Source organism: Oncorhynchus gorbuscha, unplaced genomic scaffold, assembly GCF_021184085.1.
Source record: "Oncorhynchus gorbuscha isolate QuinsamMale2020 ecotype Even-year unplaced genomic scaffold, OgorEven_v1.0 Un_scaffold_4937, whole genome shotgun sequence".
In the NCBI taxonomy this organism is placed as follows: Eukaryota; Metazoa; Chordata; class Actinopteri; order Salmoniformes; family Salmonidae; genus Oncorhynchus; species Oncorhynchus gorbuscha.
In genome coordinates this window covers 1-25249 of record NW_025745322.1, presented here as the reverse complement: position 1 = coordinate 25249, position 25249 = coordinate 1, and the positions used below count along the sequence as shown (strand labels likewise).

The 25249-nt window shown below is 47.9% G+C and overlaps 1 pseudogene; it reads right to left on the bottom strand.

Annotated features, from left to right (window-relative positions):
* Window positions 1-25032, bottom strand: LOC124018372 (annotated as a pseudogene).
* Window positions 25033-25249: the final 217 nt, after the last annotated feature.

The following is a 25249-nucleotide window of genomic DNA, read 5'->3' as shown; positions in this document are numbered from 1 at the left end:
TTCTCATACGACCAGATGGGGCGACAACATGCACATTCTTTCCCTCACAGACAGAACAAAGGCCTGTCGCCTAAAACTCACCGTCCCAGGGTGCTCTGCTTTGCGAGGTCAAACGGTGGTCAAATAGAGAATACTGGCTTGAAGAGAGGAGTTTGTTTTCAAAATGCATCGTGAAAGATGTTTCCGGTATATTCTAAGTTTTATCCCCTTTCTGTGTTGTTTTGTACAATGTGCCTTTGAAGAGAAAGTCCAGGCACATCAGAGAGGGGAAGCATGCATCTACATGGTTAAAAAACTCAGGAGTCAGAGAATCTACTGATAAGAGTAAGCTGAGCTGAAAGCTGGTCTAGGCAGAGGGTTAGCAGGGTTAGGCTGAACTGAGCTCGGTTACACTGGGCTAAGAAGGCTGGGGCTGAGCTGAGCAGGCCTGAACTGGGCTGGGATTAGACTGAGCTGAAACCCCATGGAGGCTGAGCCCAGGAGGTTGGTGGAACTGGATCCACAGTGGTTGTACAGTAGTGGTTCTGCTTCCTCCTGGGTGTCTAGGAGCGATAGTCCTTCTTACTGTGTGGCTTGTTCTCCAGTATGTGATCGATGTCCGACACCACATGAGACGTCATTTTTGGAAGGAACTGTGGAAAATATCAGAACGTGTGAGGACATGTTTTCCTACGTTTTCAGACACACAATGGTCCTGACAAAGACCACCAGGAAAACTAAACATTTGATTTTTTTCATGTCCTCAATTTGTTCAAATGCTATTTTAGACTTAAGAGTTAAGTTTAGGGTCAGAACTTAGGGTGTGATTTAGGAGTTAGGGAAGATAGGATTTTGAATGGGAATACATTTTTACTCCTCAAAAATGTGTGTGTGTTTACCTGTATGGCGCCTAGGTTCTCTGTTAGCTGCTCTGGACTGGAGGATCCCAGGAGGACTGAGCTCACCCCTCATTCCTCAAACACCAGGCTAGGGAAGGAGAGAAGGAAGGAGGGAGGAAATGACAGAGCGGGGGACAATTATGGGTTGTATAATCTAGTGTGACATTAATGGAATTCCTCATAGAAATGTGATACTGTTGGCATCCACTTGGTGGCGCTCTACCATCATTAATACTAAAGTACTGAAACAAAGTAGTGTTTGTGTGTGCCCATGCTCATCTCTCTCACCCACAGCCAGCTGTGGGAGAGTACAGCCCAGCTTCTCAGCAATGTGTCCCAGCTCCTTCAGCTTAGCCTGCTGTTTCCTCCCATCCTCGCTCACAATCTTCTCCTTTAACCACTGGTACGACTGCAGAGGGAGAGAGAAAGAGAGCGAGAGAGAAAGAGAGAAAGAGGGAAAGAGAGAAAGAGAGAAAGAGAGAAAGAGAGAAAGAGAGAAAGAGAGAAAGAGGGAAAGAGAGACAGAGGGGAAAGAGCGAGAGAGAACGAGAGAAAGAGAGAAAGAGAGAAAGAGAGAAAGAGGGAAAGAGAGAAAGAGAGAAAGAGAGAAAGAGAGAAAGAGGGAAAGAGAGAAAGAGGGAAAGAGAGAAAGAGAGAAAGAGAGAAAGAGGGAAAGAGAGACAGAGGGGAAAGAGCGAGAGAGAACGAGAGAAAGAGAGAAAGAGAGAAAGAGAGAAAGAGGGAAAGAGAGAAAGAGAGAAAGAGAGAAAGAGGGAAAGAGAGAAAGAGGGAAAGAGAGAAAGAGAGAAAGAGAGAAAGAGAGAAAGAGAGAAAGAGAGAGAGGGAAAGAGAGAAAGAGGGAAAGAGAGAAAGAGAGAAAGAGAGAAAGAGAGAAAGAGAGAAAGAGAGAAAGAGAGAGAGGGAAAGAGAGAAAGAAAGAGAGAAAGAGGGAAAGAGAGAAAGAAGGAGAGCGACAGGAAAATAGTGGAGAGGGAGAAGAGAGAGAGAGAGAGAGAGAGAGGTGGAAGTGGATCAGGCAGGTCTCTCAAGGCGGTATTCAACATCCGTCCAGGTACCCAGGATGTTGAGAGATGACTTAATGGGTATAAGCGGATGGGCGAAGCCGCGAGCCCCGGCACTCGTTTTTAATCTGTTGTTTTAACTGTAGCTCAAACTTTAACCTTTAACCATCCGGAGTTAATCCCTAAACTATTTTTATTTATTTAGAAATGTCAGATTCTGCAGGGAGACTGAGAGCTTGTTGACTGGATACAGGGCCTACCTTCATGGATGCCCTGGAGGTTTCTGGGATGCAGTTCTGGTACTTCCCTGTGATGATGCCACAGGCCAGCGGAGACCACGTCATTGCCCCGACACCTGTCACCATGGAGACCAGATGGAATGTGGGAACAGAGAGGGAGGGAGGGAGGGAGTGAGTGACAGATAACTGTGAGATCTATTATCACTGTCAATCAGACGGACACCAAACAGACGCTCTGAGGACACAATGAAATCCCCGGTCTGAACCCCAGCAGATGTTAGGGGAGCGGAGTGCTCAGGAGGACATTATCATATCACTTTATTACAATCATATAAGGGTTGATTATGTATGTATCCACTGTTTAGAACCCTGTAGCAGATGGGAGGATGGTTATGTGAACCTTCAGCATATGTGAGAGAAGTGGGCGTGACCAGCCTGGATGATTGACACATGCCTATCTTGTGGTAGAGTTCTGGAAGCTGGACCTCCACCTTCTCCCTCTGGAAGAGATGGTACTCAGACTGCTCACACACCGGAGGGATCAGGTTAAACTGTCTGGCGACAGAGTACGCCTCCTATAGATACATAGATAGATAGATAGATAGATAGATAGATAGATAGATAGATAGATAGATAGATAGATAGATAGATAGATAGATAGATAGATAGATAGATAGATAGATAGATAGATAGATAGATAGATAGATAGATAGATAGATAGAGAGACAGAGAGACAGAGAGACAGAGAGACAGAGAGACAGAGAGAGAGAGAGAGAGAGAGAGAGAGAGAGAGAGAGAGAGAGAGAGAGAGAGAGAGAGAGAGAGATGAGGAGAGGGATCCTAATCAGAATTCATGAATTATACTGTATTCAGCTCATTTAGCTTAGTCTATATTTCACACACCAATTCACTTGCACACGCATATCTATGTTTCCATATGTGCGTTTGCAAAGAGAAATGCCATAGAAAATACATGTACAGCGGTCATTGCTTTCTTAAACATCAGCACAACCACTCTTATCTGCTACAGGCTGTGGTGGGTGGGGCTGGTTTGCCTCTCGGCTCTGTTCCCCTGTATACCACTGCATTATAGATGCAGTTGGTAGAGCATGGCGCTTGTAACGCCAGGGTAGTGGGTTCGATTCCCGGGACCACCCATACGTAGAATGTATGCACACATGACTGTAAGTCGCTTTGGATAAAAGCGTCCGCTAAATGGCATATATTATTATTATTATTATATTAAATCACAGTGCTTTCATCTGAGCTGCTACGCTACAACATTCACCCTAAGCACAATCAACACAACATCATGTGCAGCGCTTAACACACACTTGCCGAGAACGAGAGGTTGTTGACTACAGAAAATTCTGGGGATGCTTTAGCAATCAGTCACTATCAGGCTTTTTTCTTGGAAATGTAGTTAGCCACCACCTCTCCTATCCTCCCCTTCTCCTCCAAATTAGCCAGGACATAAAAAGGTCCACAGACAGACAGCCTGTTTTCCCCAGTTTCCCTGTTATTCAGCACACAAACAAGAGGCTCCAAGGCTCTCTACGAGGCTCTCTCCGAGGCTCTCTCCGAGGCTCTCTACGAGGCTCTCTCCAAGGCTCTCTACGAGGCTCTCTCCAAGGCTCTCTACGAGGCTCTCTCCAAGGCTCTCTACGAGGCTCTCTCTGAAGGCTCTCTCTGAGATTCTGAGGCTCTCTCCAAGGCTCTCTCTGAAGACTCTTCTGAGGCTCTCTCTGAGGCTCTCTCTGAGGTTCTGAGGCTCTCTCTGAAGGCTCTCTGAGATTCTGAGGCTCTCTCTGAAGGCTCTCTCTGAAGGCACTCTCTGAAGGCACTCTCTGAAGGTTCTCTCTGAAGGCTCTCTCTGAGGCTCTCTCTGAAGGCTCTCTCTGAGGCTCTCTCTGAGGTTCTGAGGCTCTCTCTGAAGGCTCTCTCTGAGGTTCTGAGGCTCTCTCTGAGGCTCTCTCTGAGATTCTGAGGCTCTCTCTGAAGGCTCTCTGAGATTCTGAGGCTCTCTCGGAGGCTCTCTCTGAGATTCTGAGGCTCTCTCTGAAGGCTCTCTCTGAGATTCTGAGGCTCTCTCGGAGGCTCTCTCTGAGATTCTGAGGCTCTCTCGGAGGCTTTCTCAGAGGCCTCCACAGATTATTGACTGCCTTTGAGGGCTCACAGACTTGCTGTATGAGCCTGATCTGTAATGAGAGTTTTAAAGTGAAGATTGTGCGAGTACTGTAGAGAGGTTTTGTCACATGGGCTACGGGTCAGGGTTTAGGGGTTAAAGGTCATAGGGTTAACTCACCATGATCTCCATGGCTGTCCATCGAGAAGTCCCCCAGTACATGGTTACGGTCAGGGGTTAGGGGTTAAAGGTCATAGGGTTAACTCACCATGATCTCCATGGCTGTCCATCGAGAAGTCCCCCAGTACATGGTTACGGGTCAGGGGTTAGGGGTTAAAGGTCATAGGGTTAACTCACCATGATCTCCATGGCTGTCCATCGAGAAGTCCCCCAGTACATGGTTAAGGGTCAGGGGTCAGGGGTTAAAGGTCATAGGATTAACTCACCATGATCTCCATGGCTGTCCATCGAGAAGTCCCCCAGTACATGGTTAAGGGTCAGGGGTCAGGGGTTAAAGGTCATAGGATTAACTCACCATGATCTCCATGGCTGTCCATCGAGATGTCCCCCAGTACATGGTTAAGGGTCAGGGGTCAGGGGTTAAAGGTCATAGGATTAACTCACCATGATCTCCATGGCTGTCCATCGAGAAGTCCCCCAGTACATGGTTACGGGTCAGGGGTTAGGGGTTAAAGGTCATAGGGTTAACTCACCATGATCTCCATGGCTGTCCATCGAGATGTCCCCCAGTACATGGTTACGGGTCAGGGGTTAGGGGTTAAAGGTCATAGGATTAACTCACCATGATCTCCATGGCTGTCCATCGAGATGTCCCCCAGTACATGGTTAAGGGTCAGGGGTCAGGGGTTAAAGGTCATAGGATTAACTCACCATGATCTCCATGGCTGTCCATCGAGAAGTCCCCCAGTACATGGTTAAGGGTCAGGGGTCAGGGGTTAAAGGTCCCATGGCTGTCCATCGAGATGTCCCCCAGTACATGGTTAAGGGTCAGGGGTTAAAGGTCATAGGGTTAACTCACCATGATCTCCATGGCTGTCCATCGAGAAGTCCCCCAGTACATGGTTACGGGTCAGGGGTCAGGGGTTAAAGGTCATAGGGTTAACTCACCATGATCTCCATGGCTGTCCATCGAGATGTCCCCCAGTACATGGTTAAGGGTCAGGGGTTAAAGGTCATAGGGTTAACTCACCATGATCTCCATGGCTGTCCATCGAGAAGTCCCCCAGTACATGGTTAAGGGTCAGGGGTTAAAGGTCATAGGGTTAACTCACCATGATCTCCATGGCTGTCCATCGAGACGTCCCCCAGTACATGGACATCCCCTGGTTGATCACATATGTCATGGCTCTCACAATCTCTGAGGAGATAAGGACATCAATCAATCTACCATTCCTGTGGCGGTCCTCATGAGAGACAGTTTCATCATAGCTCTTGATGGTTTTTGCGACTCCACTTGAAGAAACTTTCAAAGTTCTTGAAATGTTCCGTATTGACTGACTTTCATGTCTTAAAGTAATGATGGACTGTTGTTTCTCTTTGCTTATTTGAGCTGTTCTTGCCATAATATGGACTTGGTCTTTTACCAAATAGGGCTTTCTTCTGTATACCACCCCTACCTTGTCACAACACAACTGATTGGCTCAAATGCATTAAGAAGGAAAGAAATTCCATAATTGAAATGCATTCCAGGTGACTATCTCAAGAAGCTGGTTGAGAGAATGCCAAGAGTGTGCAAAGGGTGGCTACTTTGAAGAATCTCAAAAATAAAATATATTTTGATTTGTTTAACACTTTTTTGCTTACTACATGATTCCATGTGTTATTTCATAGTTCTGATGTCTTCACTATTATTCTACAATGTCGAAAATAGTCAAAATAAAGAAAAACCCTTGAATGAGTAGGTGTTCTAAAACTTTTGACCGGTAGTGTTTATATATGGTATATCAGAGTAGGTGGAGCTGTAAGAGGATGGGCTCATTGTAAGTAGTTTATATATATGGTATATCAGAGTAGGTGGAGCTGTAAGAGGATGGGCTCATTGTAAGTAGTTTATATATATGGTATATCAGAGTAGGTGGAGCTGTAAGAGGATGGGCTCATTGTAAGTAGTTTATATATATTGTCATGCAGGTGAATGAGGACCCAAAAGCGACTTGGCGAAAACAGAGTATTTAATCCAGAATAAACTTTACAAAACAAAAAGCATAATACTACACGTAAAGACAAGAACAGACTGGAGACTTGATCGAGAACTGCAGGTTGCCTCGGGAAGGCACTTGAACCTAGCAGACTCAGACACCTGCTCACCACGCAGCATCTGAGGGAAACACGACACGACAGGGCAAAACATTGACACAGCACGGTGAATTATAAATGAGGATCCGACAGGGCAGGTACGGGAAACAAGGAGTGAAATAGGGACTCTAATCAGGGAAAAGGATCGGGAACAGGTGTGGGAAGACTAAATGATGATTAGGGGAATAGGAACAGCTGGGAGCAGGAACGGAACGATAGAGAGAAGAGAGAGCGAGAGAGTGAGAGAGGGAGGGGGAGAGAGAGGGGTAGAAAGAGGGAAAGAACCTAATAAGACCAGCAGAGGGAAACGAATAGAATGGGAAGCACAGGGACAAGACAAGATAATAAATGACAAAACATGACAGTACCCCCCACTCACCGAGCGCCTCCTGGCGCACTCGAGGAGGAATCCTGGCGGCAACGGAGGAAATCATCAATGAGTGAACGGTCCAGCACGTCCCGAGACGGAACCCAACTCCTCTCCTCAGGACCGTAACCCTCCCAATCCACTAAGTATTGGTGACCCCGTCCCGAGAACGCATGTCCATGATCTTATGTACCTTGTAAATAGGTGCGCTCGACAAGGACGGGAGGGGGAGGGAAGACGAACGGGGGTGCGAAGAAAGGGCTTAACACAGGAGACATGGAAGACAGGATGGACGCGACGAAGATGTCGCGGAAGAAGCAGTCGCACAGCGACAGGATTGACGACCTGGGAGACACGGAACGGACCAATGAACCGCGGAGTCAACTTACGAGAAGCTGTCGTAAGAGGAAGGTTGCGAGTGGAAAGCCACACTCTCTGGCCGCAACAATACCTAGGACTCTTAATCCTGCGTTTATTGGCGGCTCTCACAGTCTGTGCCCTGTAGCGGCAAAGTGCAGACCTCACCCTCCTCCAGGTGCGCTCACAACGTTGGACAAACGCTTGAGCGGAGGGAACGCTGGACTCGGCAAGCTGGGAAGAGAATAGAGGAGGCTGGTAACCCAGACTACTCTGAAACGGAGATAACCCGGTAGCAGACGAAGGAAGCGAGTTGTGAGCGTATTCTGCCCAGGGGAGCTGTTCTGCCCAAGACGCAGGGTTTCTGAAAGAAAGGCTGCGTAGTATGCGACCAATCGTCTGATTGGCCCTCTCTGCTTGACCGTTAGACTGGGGATGAAACCCGGAAGAGAGACTGACGGACGCACCAATCAAACGACAGAACTCCCTCCAAAACTGTGACGTGAATTGCGGGCCTCTGTCTGAAACGGCGTCTAACGGGAGACCATGAATTCTGAACACATTCTCGATAATGATTTGTGCCGTCTCCTTAGCGGAAGGAAGTTTAGCGAGGGGAATGAAATGTGCCGCCTTAGAGAACCTATCGACAACCGTAAGAATCACAGTCTTCCCCGCAGACAAAGGCAGACCGGTAATGAAGTCTAGGGCGATGTGAGACCATGGTCGAGAAGGAATGGGGAGCGGTCTGAGACGACCGGCAGGAGGAGAGTTACCCGACTTAGTCTGCGCGCAGTCCGAACAAGCAGCCACGAAACGGCGCGTGTCACGCTCCTGAGTCGGCCACCAAAATCGCTGGCGAATAGACGCAAGAGTGCCTCGAACACCGGGATGACCAGCTAACTTGGCAGAGTGAGCCCACTGAAGAACAGCCAGACGAGTGGAAACAGGAACGAAAAGGAGGTTACTAGGACAAGCGCGCGGCGACGCAGTGTGCGTGAGTGCTTGCTTAACCTGTCTTTCAATTCCCCAGACTGTCAACCCGACAACACGCCCATAAGGAAGAATCCCCTCGGGATCAGTAGAAGCCACAGAAGAACTAAACAGACGGGATAAGGCATCAGGCTTGGTGTTCTTGCTACCCGGACGGTAAGAAATCACAAACTCGAAACGAGCGAAAAACAACGCCCAACGAGCTTGACGGGCATTAAGTCGTTTGGCAGAACGGATGTACTCAAGGTTCTTATGGTCTGTCCAAACGACAAAAGGAACGGTCGCCCCCTCCAACCACTGTCGCCATTCGCCTAGGGCTAAGCGGATGGCGAGCAGTTCACGGTTACCCACATCATAGTTGCGCTCAGATGGCGACAGTCGATGAGAAAAATAAGCGCAAGGATGAACCTTATCGTCAGACTGGAAGCGCTGGGATAGAATGGCTCCCACGCCTACCTCTGAAGCGTCAACCTCGACAATGAATTGTCTAGTGACGTCAGGAGTAACGAGGATAGGAGCGGACGTAAAACGTTCTTTTAGAAGATCAAAAGCTCCCTGGGCGGAACCGGACCACTTAAAACACGTCTTGACAGAAGTAAGAGCTGTGAGAGGGCAGCAACTTGACCGAAATTACGAATGAAACGCAGATAGAAATTAGCGAAACCTAAAAGCGCTGCAACTCGACACGTGACCTTGGAACGGGCCAATCACTGACAGCTTGGACCTTAGCGGAATCCATCTGAATGCCTTCAGCGGAAATAACGGAACCGAGAAAAGTAACGGAGGAGACATGAAAAGAGCACTTCTCAGCCTTTACGTAGAGACAATTCTCTAAAAGGCGCTGTAGAACACGTCGAACGTGCTGAACATGAATCTCGAGTGACGGTGAAAAAATCAGGATATCGTCAAGATAGACAAAAACAAAGATGTTCAGCATGTCTCTCAGAACATCATTAACTAATGCCTGAAAAACAGCTGGCGCATTGGCGAGACCAAACGGCAGAACCCGGTACTCAAAATGCCCTAACGGAGTGTTAAACGCCGTTTTCCACTCGTCCCCTCTCTGATGCGCACGAGATGGTAAGCGTTACGAAGGTCCAACTTAGTAAAGCACCTGGCTCCCTGCAGAATCTCGAAGGCTGATGACATAAGGGAAGCGGATAACGATTCTTAACCGTTATGTCATTCAGCCCTCAATAATCCACGCAGGGGCGCAGAGTACCGTCCTTCTTCTTAACAAAAAGAACCCCGCCCCGGCCGGAGAGGAAGAAGGCACTATGGTACCGGCGTCAAGAGACACAGATAAATAATCCTCGAGAGCCTTACGTTCGGGAGCCGACAGAGAGTATAGTCTACCCCGAGGAGGAGTGGTCCCCGGAAGGAGATCAATACTACAATCATACGACCGGTGAGGAGGAAGGGAGTTGGCTCGGGACCGACTGAAGACCGTGCGCAGATCATGATATTCCTCCGGCACTCCTGTCAAATCGCCAGGTTCCTCCTGAGAAGTGGGGACAGAAGAAATGGGAGGGATGGCAGACATTAAGCACTTCACATGACAAGATACGTTCCAGGATAGGATAGAATTACAAGACCAATTAATAGAAGGATTATGACATACTAGCCAGGGATGACCCAAAACAACAGGTGTGAAAGGTGAATGAAAAATCAAAAAAAGAAATAGTCTCACTGTGGTTACCAGATACTGTGAGAGTTAAAGGTAGTGTCTCAAATTTGATACTGGGAAGATGACTACCATCTAAGGCAAACATGGGCGTAGGCTTGTCTAACTGTCTGAAAGGAATGTTATGTTTCCGAACCCATGCTTCGTCCATGAAACAACCCTCAGCCCCAGAGTCAATCAAGGCACTGCATGTAGCACCCGAACCGGTCCAGCGTAGATGGACCGACATAGTAGTACAAGATCTAGATGAAGAGACCTGAGTAGTAGCGCTCACCAGTAGCCCTCCGCTTACTGATGGGCTCTGGCCTCTTACTGGACATGAATTAACAAAATGTCCATCAAATCCGCAATAGAGGCACAGGCGGTTGGTGATCCTCCGTTCCCTCTCCTTAGTCGAGATGCGAATCCCTCCCAGCTGCATGGGCTCAGTCTCAGAGCCAGAGGAGGGAGATGGTTGCGATGCGGAGCAGGGAAACACCGTTGATGCGAGCTCTCTTCCACGAGCCTGGTGACGAAGATCTACCCGTCGTTCTATGCGGATGGCGAGAGCAATCAAAGAGTCCACACAGGAAGGAACCTCCCGAGAGAGAATCTCATCTTTGACCACTGTGTGGAGTCCCTCCAGAAAACGAGCGAGCAGCGCCGGCTCGTTCCAGTCACTAGAGGCAGCAAGAGTACGAAACTCTATAGAGTAATCCGTTATGGATCGATCACCTTGGCATAGGGAAGCCAGGACCCTAGAAGCCTCCCCACCAAAAACTGAACGGTCAAAAACCCGAATCATCTCCTCTTTAAAGTTCTGGTAATTGTTAGAACAATCAGCCCTTGCCTCCCAGATAGCTGTGCCCCACTCTCGGGCCCGGCCAGTAAGGAGTGAAATGACGTAAGCAACCCGAGCTCTCTCTCTAGAGTATGTGTTGGGTTGGAGAGAGAACACAATCTCACACTGGGTGAGAAAGGAGCGGCACTCAGTGGGCTGCCCGGAGTAGCAAGGTGGGTTATTAACCCTAGGTTCTGGAGGCTCGGCAGGCCAGGAAGTAACAGGTGGCACGAGACGAAGACTCTGGAACTGTCCAGAGGGTCGGAAACCTGAGCGGCCAGGTTCTCCACGGCATGGCGAGCAGCAGACAATTCCTGCTCGTGTCTGCCGAGCATGGCTCCTTGGATCTCGACGGCAGTGTTACGGCGTCTGTAGTCGCTGGGTCCATTCCTTGGTCGGATCCTTCTGTCATGCAGGTGAATGAGGACCCAAAAGCGACTTGGCGAAAACAGAGTATTTAATCCAGAATAAACTTTACAAAACAAAAAGCATAATACTACACGTAAAGACAAGAACAGACTGGAGACTTGATCGAGAACTGCAGGTTGCCTCGGGAAGGCACTTGAACCTAGCAGACTCAGACACCTGCTCACCACGCAGCATCTGAGGGAAACACGACACGACAGGGCAAAACATTGACACAGCACGGTGAATTATAAATGAGGATCCGACAGGGCAGGTACGGGAAACAAGGAGTGAAATAGGGACTCTAATCAGGGAAAAGGATCGGGAACAGGTGTGGGAAGACTAAATGATGATTAGGGGAATAGGAACAGCTGGGAGCAGGAACGGAACGATAGAGAGAAGAGAGAGCGAGAGAGTGAGAGAGGGAGGGGGAGAGAGAGGGGTAGAAAGAGGGAAAGAACCTAATAAGACCAGCAGAGGGAAACGAATAGAATGGGAAGCACAGGGACAAGACAAGATAATAAATGACAAAACATGACATATATGGTATATCAGAGAAGGTGGAGCTGTAGGAGGATGGGCTCATTGTAAGTAGTTTATATATATGGTATATCAGAGTAGGTGGAGCTGTAGGAGGATGGGCTCATTGTAAGTAGTTTATATATATGGTATATCAGAGTAGGTGGAGCTGTAAGAGGATGGGCTCATTGTAAGTAGTTTATATATATGGTATATCAGAGTAGGTGGAGCTGTAGGAGGATGGGCTCATTGTAATGGCTGGAATGGAATAAATGGAATGGAGTCAAACGTGTTTTTCATATGTTTGATGTGTTTGGCTGCGTTCCATTTATTCCCTTCCAGCCATTACAATGAGCCCATCCTCCTACAGCTCCACCTACTCTGATATACCATATATAAACACTACTTACAATGAGCCCATCCTCCTATTGCTCCTCCCACCAGCCTCTGCTGCTATATATTATGCCACAGCAATATAATATAAATATATACCATCAGGGGGAACTGTAGTCTTTCCTGCCTGGGTTGTACTACTGGACTGGCAATGACCCAACTATCCCTGAAGGCCACCTACCCATTCCTTGATCCCTCTCTCTCTCCTCCTGACAATACATTTCTTCACACTTCTCTGAGCTAATGACCAGGGACAGGCTAAAGTGCTAACGTGCTGCAAACCATCAGTACATTATTAATGAAGCAATTAGCTCCAACACTAGCATCTGGACCACAACACAATATGAAGGGAGCCTTGTTATTGTTCTCAGCCTTGTGTAATGGGTACCTATCAGGACCAGGGGAGGGGGAATGAGGAGGGAAAGTACAGATCGAGAGAGAGAGAGAGAGAGAGAGAGAGAGAGAGAGAGAGAGAGAGAGAGAGAGAGAGAGAGAGAGAGAGAGAGAGAGAGAGAGAGAGAGAGAGAGAGAGAGAGAGAGAGAGAGAGAGAGAGAGAGAGAGAGAGAGAGCGAGAGAGAGAGAGAGAGAGAGAAGCTCTACCTTGAGAAAGATACTCCCAACCCGAGCGGGTCAGACCAGACCTCTTCATTATATAACCCCACAGATGAGCCACCCCCAGCGGAAAGTCAACCTCCCAGCACAGAGTACTACCCTCTCATTGGAATGAAGGATACATTTACCCAGCTGGAGGTAAGGCAGGTGGAGCTGGAACAGCAGGTGATTACACTCCAGTCAGCACAGACCCAGACAACAGTCCAGCACAACAACACTCCTTTAACCAGACCTGGATAGCTGGAGGTGTGGAGAGACATATCTGCTCTCTGGACTGTAGTGAGACAACATCACCAGGAGAAAGAGCTGGAGGTGTAGAGATACATATCTGCTCTCTGGACTGTAGTGAGACAACATCAACAGGAGAAAGAGCTGGAGGTGTAGAGAGACATATCTGCTCTCTGGACTGTAGTGAGACAACATCACCAGGAGAAAGAGAAGGAGGTGTAGAGAGACATATCTGCTCTCTGGACTGTAGTGAGACAACATCAACAGGAGAAAGAGCTGGAGCAGGAGAACAGAGCACAAGGAGAGGATCAGACTGCTGGGGGAGAGGGTGAGGGGGATGGAGGAGAGGGTGAGGGGATGGTGGAGAGGGTGAGAGGGATGGAGGAGAGGGTGAGGGGATGGTGTAAATTGCTCTGGATAAGAGCGTCTGCTAAATGACTTAAATGTAAATTTAATGGTGTAGAGGGTGAGGGGATGGTGGAGAGGGTGAGGGGGATGGTGGAGAGGGTGAGGGGATGGTGGAGAAGGTGAGGGGGATGGTGGAGAGGGTGAGGGGGATGGTGGAGAGGGTGAGGGGGATGGAGGAGAGGGTGAGGGGGATGGAGGAGAGGGTGAGGGGGATGGTGTGTGACAGAACAACCCATTTGAGAGGTGTCCACACCCGCAGAGAAGCAGCAGAACAGCCCACCTCAGCTCCCTAGAAAAGTCTCGACACCACACCAGAAAAGTCCACAACCAGATCCTGATCATAGCGTCGTAAACACAGGGGGACAGACAAATGAAGGCCAAGCCCAGGGGATCCCACTCCCTCTGAGCACCCCCCCCCTGTCAGCCACGCTGATAGCCCTCCTGACAACCACCCCCTGTCAGCCACCCTGATAGCCCTCCTGACAACCCCCTGTCAGCCACCCTGATCTGATAGCCCTCCTGACAACCACCCCCCCCTGTCAGCCACGCTGATAGCCCTCCTGACAACGCCCCCTGTCAGCCACCCTGATAGCCCTCCTGACAACCACCCCCCTGTCAGCCACCCTGATAGCCCTCCTGACAACCCCCCTGTCAGCCACGCTGATAGCCCTCCTGACAACCCCCCTGTCAGCCACCTTGATAGCCCTCCTGACAACCACCCCCCTGTCAGCCACCCTGATAGCCCTCCTGACAACCCCCTGTCAGCCACTCTGATAGCCCTCCTGACAACACCCCCCTGTCAGCCACTCTGATAGCCCTCCTGACAACCCACCCCCCTGTTAGCCACTCTGATAGCCCTCCTGACAACCCCCCTGTCAGCCACTCTGATAGCCCTCCTGACAACCCCCCTGTCAGCCACTCTGATAGCCCTCCTGACAACCCCCCTGTCAGCCACTCTGATAGCCCTCCTGACAACCCACCCCCCTGTCAGCCACTCTGATAGCCCTCCTGACAACCCACCCCCTTGTCAGCCACCCTGATAGCCCTCCTGACAACCACCCCCCTGTCAGCCAGCCTGATAGCCCTCCTGACAACCCCCCCCTGTCAGCCACCCTGATAGCCCTCCCGACAACCACCCCCTGTCAGCCACCCTGATTGCCCTCCTGACTACCACCCCCTGTCAGCCACCCTGATAGCCCTCCTGACTACCCCCCACTGAGGACAAACACAAGACACAGATTGTACTCCTTATGGACTCAAAAGGGTTAGAGAAGAAAAAAACATTTCCCCAAACAGTGTCTAAACTCTGGTGTCAAAACACCCAGCGCGCCCTAGACCTTCTGTCTGAGGACCACCTAGGTTCACCCAGCGCGCCCTAGACCTTCTGTCTGAGGACCAACTAGGCCCACCCAGCGCGCCCTAGACCTTCTGTCTGAGGACCACCTAGGTTCACCCAGCGCGCCCTAGACCTTCTGTCTGAGGACCACCTAGGTTCACCCAGCGCGCCCTAGACCTTCTGTCTGAGGACCAACTAGGCCCACCCAGCGCGCCCTAGACCTTCTGTCTGAGGACCACCTAGGTTCACCCAGCGCGCCCTAGACCTTCTGTCTGAGGACCAACTAGGCCCACCCAGCGCGCCCTAGACCTTCTGTCTGAGGACCACCTAGGTTCACCCAGCGCACCCTAGACCTTCTGTCTGAGGACCACCTAGGTTCACCCAGCGCGCCCTAGACCTTCTGTCTGAGGACCAACTAGGCCCACCCAGCGCGCCCTAGACCTTCTGTCTGAGGACCACCTAGGTTCACCCAGCACGCCCTAGACCTTCTGTCTGAGGACCACCTAGGTTCACCCAGCGCGCCCTAGACCTTCTGTCTGAGGACCAACTAGGCCCACCCAGCGCGCCCTAGACCTTCTGTCTGAGGACCACCTAGGTTCACCCAGCACGCCCTAGACCTTCTGTCTGAGGACCACCTAGGTTCACCCAGCGCGCCCTAGACCTTCTGTCTGAGGACCACCTAGGTTCACCCAGCGCGCCCTAGACCTTCTGTCTGAGGACCAACTAGGCCCACCCAGCGCGCCCTAGACCTTCTGTCTGAGGACCAACTAGGCCCACCCAGCGCGCCCTAGACCTTCTGTCTGAGGACCACCTAGGTTCACCCAGCGCGCCCTAGACCTTCTGTCTGAGGACCACCTAGGTTCACCCAGCGCGCCCTAGACCTTCTGTCTGAGGACCACCTAGGTTCACCCAGCGCGCCCTAGACCTTCTGTCTGAGGACCAACTAGGTTCACCCAGCTACATAATAATACACACAGGCACAAACGACCTGAGAGCACAGCAGGAAAGTGTGGCCACAGCACTCAAGGGAGTGATTGAAAAATAATCGTTGTCTTTCCCCAACACAGAAGTGGTTATCTCCACCCTGCTACCACAAAAAGACTTCCACACAGTGGGTAAACGTCGGGACTGTCTCATAACCAAATGTTAACCTGGCATTTCAAACAGAAAACCATGGAAAATTAGCATTGACAAATGGTTTGATGAAGAATTCAAAAACCTAAATAAGAAATTGAGAAACCTGTCCAACCAAAGACATACATGAAGAGACCCAGAAAACCTGAGTCTACGCCTTCACTATGGTGAACCACTAAAATACACTACGAAAAGAGGAACAGCACGTCAGAAATCAGCTCAATGTAATTGAAGAACCCATAGACTCTAACCACTTCTGGGAAAATTGGAAAACACAATGAATTATCTATCCAAAAATGGAGATGTATGGGTAAACCACATCTTCAATCAACTATTAAAGACTACCAGAACCCACTGGATTATCAAATTACCTTGAAGGAACTACAGGACAAAATAAAAACCCAGGCCAAAAAGACCTGTGGTGTTGATGGTATCCTCAATGAATGTAATGATGGGGCAGTGATTCAGAAGCAGGTGAACATTTTTAATAAAATGACAAAACCAAGAACACGTCACTAACATGTATGCCGTTACACAAGCACAATACAAACTGGTGAGTGAACATGGGAGAGTAACATATAAAGGGGATAAAATAATGAAGGTAATGGAGTCCAGATGTGAATCATAATGATTCACAGATGCGCGTAATGATGCATCCCAGGACCGGTGGTTAGTAGCACTCTGGCTACGTCTTACGTCAGAGGGGAGGAGCAGGAGTAGACAGGACAATGAAATTATAAAATATACAGACAGTGACACTGCCTTTTGCATTTTCATCACCACTAGAAAGCGGTCCAGTACTGCCCTAGATGCATTAGTTGGTGTATTTCTTTGGACTTGTTCAGACAGAATGTTCCATGTAGAGCTTCAATTGGATGTTTGTCCCACATTTTAAGTGAGTGGCCCCCCAAACCTCACTTCCCGTAAAGAGCTATTGGTAGGATTACACTGTCAAATATTTTGGTCCAAATTCTAATTGGGGCTGCATAATGATCCACATTATTTTGATGAACATTCCTTCATGCCAAATAGAATCTAATGCTTTTTTAAAGTCAATAAAACAAGCGGTGGACATGTTTATTCATTAGTGTTTGTAAGGTATGATCATGATTAGGGAGAAAGACAATTTTACTCTCTCTCTCTCTCTCTCTCTCTCTCTCTCTCTCTCTCTCTCTCTCTCTCCCCCTCTCTCTCTCTCCCCCTCTCTCTCTCTCCCCCTCTCCCTCTCTCTCTCTCTCTCTCTCTCTCTCTCTCTCTCTCTCTCTCTCTCTCTCTCTCTCTCTCTCTCTCTCTCTCTCTCTCTCTCTCTCTCTCTCTCTCTCTCTCTCTCTCTCTCTCTCAGAGGAAGGAGGAGGGAGGTGGAGGAGTGAAGGGGAGAGAGGGAGGAAGGAGGGTGGTGGAGGAGTGAAGGGGAGAGAGGGAAGGAGGAGGAGAATAGGGAGGTGGAGGAGTGAAGGGGAGAGAGGGAAGGAGGAGGAGAATAGGGAGGTGGAGGAGTGAAAGGGGGAGAGGGAAAGAGGAGGAGAGGAGGATAGGATAGAGGTATAGGACAAGGAGAGAGAAAGAGGCTTCCAGATGGGTAGATAGCCTCACATCAACTCCATTATCCCAGAAACCCTAAACCAACTCCAATTTGCATACCGCACCAACAGATCCACAGATGATGCAATCTATATTGTACTCCACACTGCCCTTTCCCACCTGGATTAAAGGAACAACTATGTGAGAATGCTGTTCATTGATTACAGCTCAGCATTCAGCACCATAGTGACCTCAAAGCTCATCACTAAGCCAAGGACCCTGGGACTGAACACCTCCCTCTGCAACTGGATCCTGGACTTCCTGATGGGCTGCCCCCAGGTGGTAAGGTAGGTAACAACACATCCGCCACACTGATCCTCATCCTCAACACCGGGGTCCCCTCAGGGGTGCGTGCTCGGTCCCCTCCTGTAATCCCTGTTCACCCATTCTCATCGGCGGGGCTGTAGTGGAGCAGGTTCAGAGCTTCAAGTTCCTCGGTGTCCACATCAACAACCAACTAGAATTGTCCAAACACACCAAGACAGTCGTGAAGAGGGTACAACAAAGCCTATTCCCCCTTATTTTAGATCCTCAAAAGGTTCTACAGCTGCACTATCGAGAGCATCCTGACTGGTTGCATCACTGCCTGGTACGGCAATTGCTCGGCCTCTCACCGCAAGACACTACAGGGTAGTGCGTACGGCCCAGTACATCACTGGGGCTCAGCTGCCTGCCATTCAGGATCCTTTACACCAGGCGGTGTCAGAGGAAGGCCCTAAAAATTGTCAAAGACCCCAGCCACCCGATTCATAGACTGTTCTCTCTGCTACCGGTACCGGAGTGCCAAGTCTAGGACAAAAAGGCTCCTCAACAGTTTTTACCCCCAAGTCATAAGACTCCTGAACAGGTGGCTACCCGGACTATTTGTGTTGTGTACCCCCCCCCTCCAACCCCCCCAAACCCTATTTTTATGCTGCTGCTACTATATGCATAGCTACTATATGCATAGCTACTATATGCATAGTTACTTTAACCATATCTACATGTACATACTACCTCAATCTACCTCAATCAGCCTACCTCAATCTACCTCAATCAGCCTGACTAACAGGGGTCTGTATATAATCTCTCTACTGTATAGAGCCTCTCTACTGTATATAACCTCTCTACTGTATAGAGCCTAGCTACTGTATATAATCTCTCTACTGTATAGAGCCTCTCTACTGTATATAGCCTCTCTACTGTATATAGTCTCACTACTGTATATAATCTCTCTACTGTATAGAGCCTCTCTACTGTATATAACCTCTCTACTGTATATAGCCTCTCTACTGTATATAGTCTCACTACTGTATATAGCCTCTCTACTGTATATAATCTCTCTACTGTATATAACCTCTCTACTGTATATAGCCTCTCTACTGTATATAACCTCTCTACTGTATATAGCCTCTCTACTGTATATAGCCTCTCTTCTGTATATAACCTCTCTACTGTATATAGCCTCTCACCTGTATATAACCTCTCTACTGTATATAGCCTCACTACTGTATATAGCCTCTCTACTCTATACAGCCTCTCTAGTGTATATAGCCTCTACTGTATATAGCCTCTCTACTGTATATAACCTCTCTACTGTATATAGCCTCACTACTGTATATAGCCTCTCTACTCTATACAGCCTCTCTACTGTATATAACCTCTCTACTGTATATAGCCTCACTACTGTATATAGCATCTCTACTCTATACAGCCTCTCTACTGTATATAGCCTCTCTACTGTATATAGCCTCTCTACTGTATATAACCTCTCTACTGTATATATAGCCTCTCTACTGTATATAGCCTCTCTACTGTATATAACCTCTCTACTGTATATAACCTCTCTACTGTATATAGCCTCTCTACTGTATATAGTCTCTCTACTGTATATAACCTCTCTACTGTATAGAGCCTCTACTGTATATAGCCTCTCTACTCTATACAGCCTCTCTACTGTATATAGCCTCTCTACTGTATATAACCTCTCTACTGTATATAACCTCTCTACTGTATATAGCCTCTCTACTGTATATAGTCTCTCTACTGTATATAACCTCTCTACTGTATAGAGCCTCTACTGTATATAGCCTCTCTACTCTATACAGCCTCTCTACTGTATATAGCCTCTCTACTGTATGTAACCTCTCTACTGTATATAGCCTGTCTACTGTATAGAGCCTCTCTACTGTATATAACCTCTCTACTGTATGTAGCCTGTCTACTGTATAGAGCCTCTCTACTGTATATAACCTCTCTACTGTATAGAGCCTCTCTACTGTATATAACCTCTCTACTGTATGTAACCTCTCTACTGTATATAGCCTCTCTACTGTATAGAGCCTCTCTACTGTATATAAACTCTCTACTGTATGTAGCCTGTCTACTGTATAGAGCCTCTCTACTGTATATAACCTCTCTACTGTATAATGCCTCACTACTCTATATAGCCTCACTACTGTATATAGCCTCTCTACTCTATATAGCCTCACTACTGTATATAGCCTCTCTACTGTATATAACCTCTCTACTGTATATAACCTCTCTACTGTATATAGCCTCTCTACTGTATATAACCTCTCTACTGTATAATGCCTCACTACTCTATATAGCCTCACTACTGTATATAACCTCTCTACTGTATATAGCCTCTCTACTGTATATAACCTCTCTACTGTATATAGCCTCTCTACTGTATATAGCCTCTCTACTGTATATAACCTCTCTACTGTATGTAGCCTCTCTACTGTATGTAGCCTGTCTACTGTATAGAGCCTCTCTACTGTATAGAGCCTCTCTACTGTATATAAACTCTCTACTGTATGTAGCCTGTCTACTGTATAGAGCCTCTCTACTGTATATAACCTCTCTACTGTATAATGCCTCACTACTCTATATAGCCTCACTACTGTATATAGCCTCTCTACTGTATATAACCTCTCTACTGTATGTAGCCTCTCTACTGTATATAGCCTCTCTACTGTATATAGCCTCTCTACTGTATATAGCCTCTCTACTGTATAATGCCTCACTACTCTATATAGCCTCACTACTGTATATAGCCTCTCTACTGTATAATGCCTCACTACTCTATATAGCCTCACTACTGTATATAGCCTCTCTACTCTATACAGCCTCTCTACTGTATGTAGCCTCTCTACTGTATATAGCCTCTCTACTGTATATAACCTCTCTACTGTATATAACCTCTCTACTGTATATAGCCTCACTACTGTATATAGCCTCTCTACTGTATATAACCTCTCTACTGTATATAGCCTCACTACTGTATATAGCCTCTCTACTGTATATAGCCTCTCTACTGTATATAGCTTCTCTACTGTATATAACCTCTCTACTGTATATAACCTCTCTACTGTATATAACCTCTCTACTGTATATAGCCTCACTACTGTATATAGCCTCTCTACTGTATATAACCTCTCTACTGTATATAGCCTCACTACTGTATATAGCCTCTCTACTGTATATAGCCTCTCTACTGTATATAGCTTCTCTTCTGTATATAACCTCTCAACTGTATATAGCCTCACTACTGTATATAGCCTCTCTACTGTATATAACCTCTCTACTGTATATAGCCTCACTACTGTATATAGCCTCTCTACTGTATATAGCCTCTCTACTGTATATAACCTCTCTACTGTATATAGCCTCTCTACTGTATATAACCTCTCTACTGTATATAGCCTCTCTACTGTATATAACCTCTCTACTGTATATAGCCTCTCTACTGTATATAGCCTCTCTACTGTATATAACCTCTCTACTGTATAATGCCTCTCACCTGTATATAACCTCTCTACTGTATATAGCCTCTCTACTGTATATAACCTCTCTACTGTATATAAACTCTCTACTGTATGTAGCCTGTCTACTGTATAGAGCCTCTCTACTGTATATAATCTCTCTACTGTATAGAGCCTCTCTACTGTATATAGCCTCTCTACTGTATATAACCTCTCTACTGTATAATGCCTCTCACCTGTATATAACCTCTCTACTGTATATAGCCTCTCTACTGTATAGAGCCTCTCTACTGTATATAAACTCTCTACTGTATGTAGCCTGTCTACTGTATAGAGCCTCTCTACTGTATATAACCTCTCTACTGTATAATGCCTCACTACTCTATATAGCCTCACTACTGTATATAGCCTCTCTACTGTATATAACCTCTCTACTGTATGTAGCCTCTCTACTGTATATAGCCTCTCTACTCTATACAGCCTCTCTACTGTATATAGCCTCTCTACTGTATAATGCCTCACTACTCTATATAGCCTCACTACTGTATATAGCCTCTCTACTGTATAATGCCTCACTACTCTATATAGCCTCACTACTGTATATAGCCTCTCTACTGTATATAACCTCTCTACTGTATGTAGCCTCTCTACTGTATATAGCCTCTCTACTCTATACAGCCTCTCTACTGTATATAGCCTCTCTACTGTATAATGCCTCACTACTCTATATAGCCTCTCTACTGTATATAGCCTCTCTACTCTATATAGTCTCACTACTGTATATAGCCTCTCTACTGTATATAACCTCTCTACTGTATGTAACCTCTCTACTGTATATAGCCTCTCTACTGTATATAGCCTCTCTACTGTATATAGCCTCTGTACTCTATACAGCCTCTCTACTGTATATAGCCTCTCTACTGTATAGAGCCTCTCTACTGTATATAACCTCTCTACTGTATATAACCTCTCTACTGTATATAGCCTCACTACTGTATATAGCTTCTCTACTGTATATAACCTCTCTACTGTATATAACCTCTCTACTGTATATAACCTCTCTACTGTATATAGCCTCACTACTGTATATAGCCTCTCTACTGTATATAACCTCTCTACTGTATATAGCCTCACTACTGTATATAGCCTCTCTACTGTATATAGCCTCTCTACTGTATATAGCTTCTCTACTGTATATAACCTCTCTACTGTATATAGTCTCACTACTGTATATAGCCTCTCTACTGTATATAACCTCTCTACTGTATATAGCCTCACTACTGTATATAGCCTCTCTACTGTATATAGCCTCTCTACTGTATATAACCTCTCTACTGTATATAGCCTCTCTACTGTATATAACCTCTCTACTGTATATAGCCTCTCTACTGTATATAACCTCTCTACTGTATATAGCCTCTCTACTGTATATAGCCTCTCTACTGTATATAACCTCTCTACTGTATAATGCCTCTCACCTGTATATAACCTGTCTTTTTACTGTTGTTTTATTTCTTTACTCACCTATTGTTCACCTAACACCTTTTTTGCACTATTGGAGATAACCTGTAAGTAAGGAATACACCTTTTGTCTGTCTAAATCCTGATTCTGCTCTGTCTGTCTGTCTGTCTGTCTGTCTGTCTGTCTGTCTGTCTGTCTGTCTGTCTGTCTGTCTGTCTGTCTGTCTGTCTGTCTGTCTGTCTGTCTGTCTAAATCCTGATTCTGCCCTGTCTGTCTGTCTGTCTGTCTGTCTGTCTGTCTGTCTGTCTGTCTGTCTGTCTGTCTGTCTGTCTGTCTGTCTGTCTGTCTGTCTGTCTAAATCATGATTCTGCTCTGTCTGTCTGTCTGTCTGTCTGTCTGTCTGTCTGTCTGTCTGTCTGTCTGTCTGTCTGTCTGTCTGTCTGTCTGTCTAAATCATGATTCTGCTCTGTCTGTCTGTCTGTCTGTCTGTCTGTCTGTCTGTCTGTCTGTCTGTCTGTCTGTCTGTCTGTCTGTCTGTCTGTCTGTCTGTCTGTCTAAATCCTGATTCTGCCCTGTCTGTCTGTCTGTCTGTCTGTCTGTCTGTCTGTCTGTCTGTCTGTCTGTCTGTCTGTCTGTCTGTCTGTCTGTCTGTCTGTCTGTCTGTCTGTCTGTCTGTCTGTCTAAATCATGATTCTGCTCTGTCTGTCTGTCTGTCTGTCTGTCTGTCTGTCTGTCTGTCTGTCTGTCTGTCTGTCTGTCTGTCTGTCTGTCTGTCTGTCTGTCTGTCTGTCTGTCTGTCTGTCTGTCTGTCTGTCTGTCTGTCTGTCTGTCTAAATCCTGATTCTGCCCTGTTTGTTAGCCTGGCAAAGAAAATCCCCTGCTTGCATTAACTGCCTAAATGTTGCTGGACCCCAGGAAGAGTAGCTTATGCCTTGGCAGTAGCTGATGGGGATCCTTAAAAAATACAACACAAACCAATCAGATTTTAGTTTTTCAGAATATGAGACTAATCACCCTGACTTACATTGGTTGCTCGGTCCCCAATGGTGAATGTTGATAGACTGACTCACCCTCCATGGGCGTGTTGGTGTCGGGGCGGTTTGCGAAGACCACGTCTACGTATTCCAGCTGCAACCTCTGGAGAGAGCCCTTCAGACCTGGAGAGAGAGAGGAGGGGAGAGGAGGAGGGGAGAGGAGGGGAGAGGAGGAGGGGAGAGGAGGGGAGAGGAGGAGGGGAGAGAGACGAGGGGAGGGGAAAGGAGTGGAGAGGAGGAGGAGAGAGAGACGAGGGGAGAGGAGGAGGGGAGAGGAGAAAGGGAGAGGAGGAGGGGGAGGGGAGGGGAGGAAGGGAGAGGAGGGGGAGAGAGAGGAGGGAAGAGGAGGAAGGGAGAGGAGGGGAGAGAGAGGAGGGGAGAGGAGGAGTGGAGGAACGGAGAGGAGGACGGAGAGAGAGGAAGGGAAAGAGGAGGAGCAGAGGAGGGGAGAGGAGGAGTGGAGAGGAGTGGAGAGAGAGGGAGGGGAGAGGAGGAGGGAAGGGAGAGGAGGAAGGGAGAGGAGGAGCGGAGGAGGAGAGGAGGAGGGAGAGGGAGGAGGGGAGGAGGAGGAGTGGAGAGAGGGAGGAGGGAGGGGAGAGGAGGAGGGGGAGGAGGAGGGGGAGAGGAGGAAGGAAGGGAGGAGGAGGAGGGGAGGGAGGGGAGGAGGAAGGGAGAGAGACGAGGGGAGAGAAACGAGGGGGGGGAGAGAGGAGGAGAGGAGGGAGGAGGTGAGAGGAGGGGGAAATCGACGAGGGGAGGGTTGGGGAGAGAGAGGAGAGGAGGAGGTGAGAGGAGGAAGACGAGGAGAGGAGGAGGGAGAGAGGGAAAGAGCCGAGGGGAGGGGAGGGGGAGAGAGAGGAGAGGAGGAGGGGAGGGAGGGAGGAGGAAGGGAGAGAGACGAGGGGAGAGAAACGAGGGGAGGGGAGAGAGAGGAGAGGAGAGGAGGAGGTGAGAGGAGGGGAAAGAGACGAGGGGAGGGAAGGGGAGACAGAGGAGAGGAGGAGGGGAGAGAGGAGATATCAATCAATACAGTTGATATGGGTGAGACGGGGTGAAGTAATGTGTGTGTGTGTGTGTGTGTGTGTGTGTGTGTGTGTGTGTGTGTGTGTGTGTGTGTGTGTGTGTGTGTGTGTGTGTGTGTGTGTGTGTGTGTGTGTGTGTGTGTGTGTGTGTGCGTCTATTTGGGTGTGTATGTGTGTGTATGTGTGTGTGTGTGTATGTGTATGTGTGTGTGTGCGTCTATTTGGGTGTGTATGTGTGTGTATGTTTGTGTGTGTGTATGTGTGTGTGTGTGTATGTGTGTGTGTGTGCATGCTGTGTGGCCTTACCTTCAATAATGTGTTTCCTTGAAAGGCCTCTTTCAGTCTCTGCCCTGTGGACACAGACAGATCAGAAGGTCAACAAGTTCAACTCTGTTTCTCTGCTCACTGCTGATACTCAACCTACACGGCCTCCCTGCGGTGACCTTCTCAGTGCTTGGCCACTGTGTGTTTGTGTGTGTGTTTTATGTACAGTAACTATCTGTGAGTTAGTGTTTAGAGTCTGCGTTCCGTCAACTCCTTTCCTTCTCCTGCTGAAGTATGGATGAA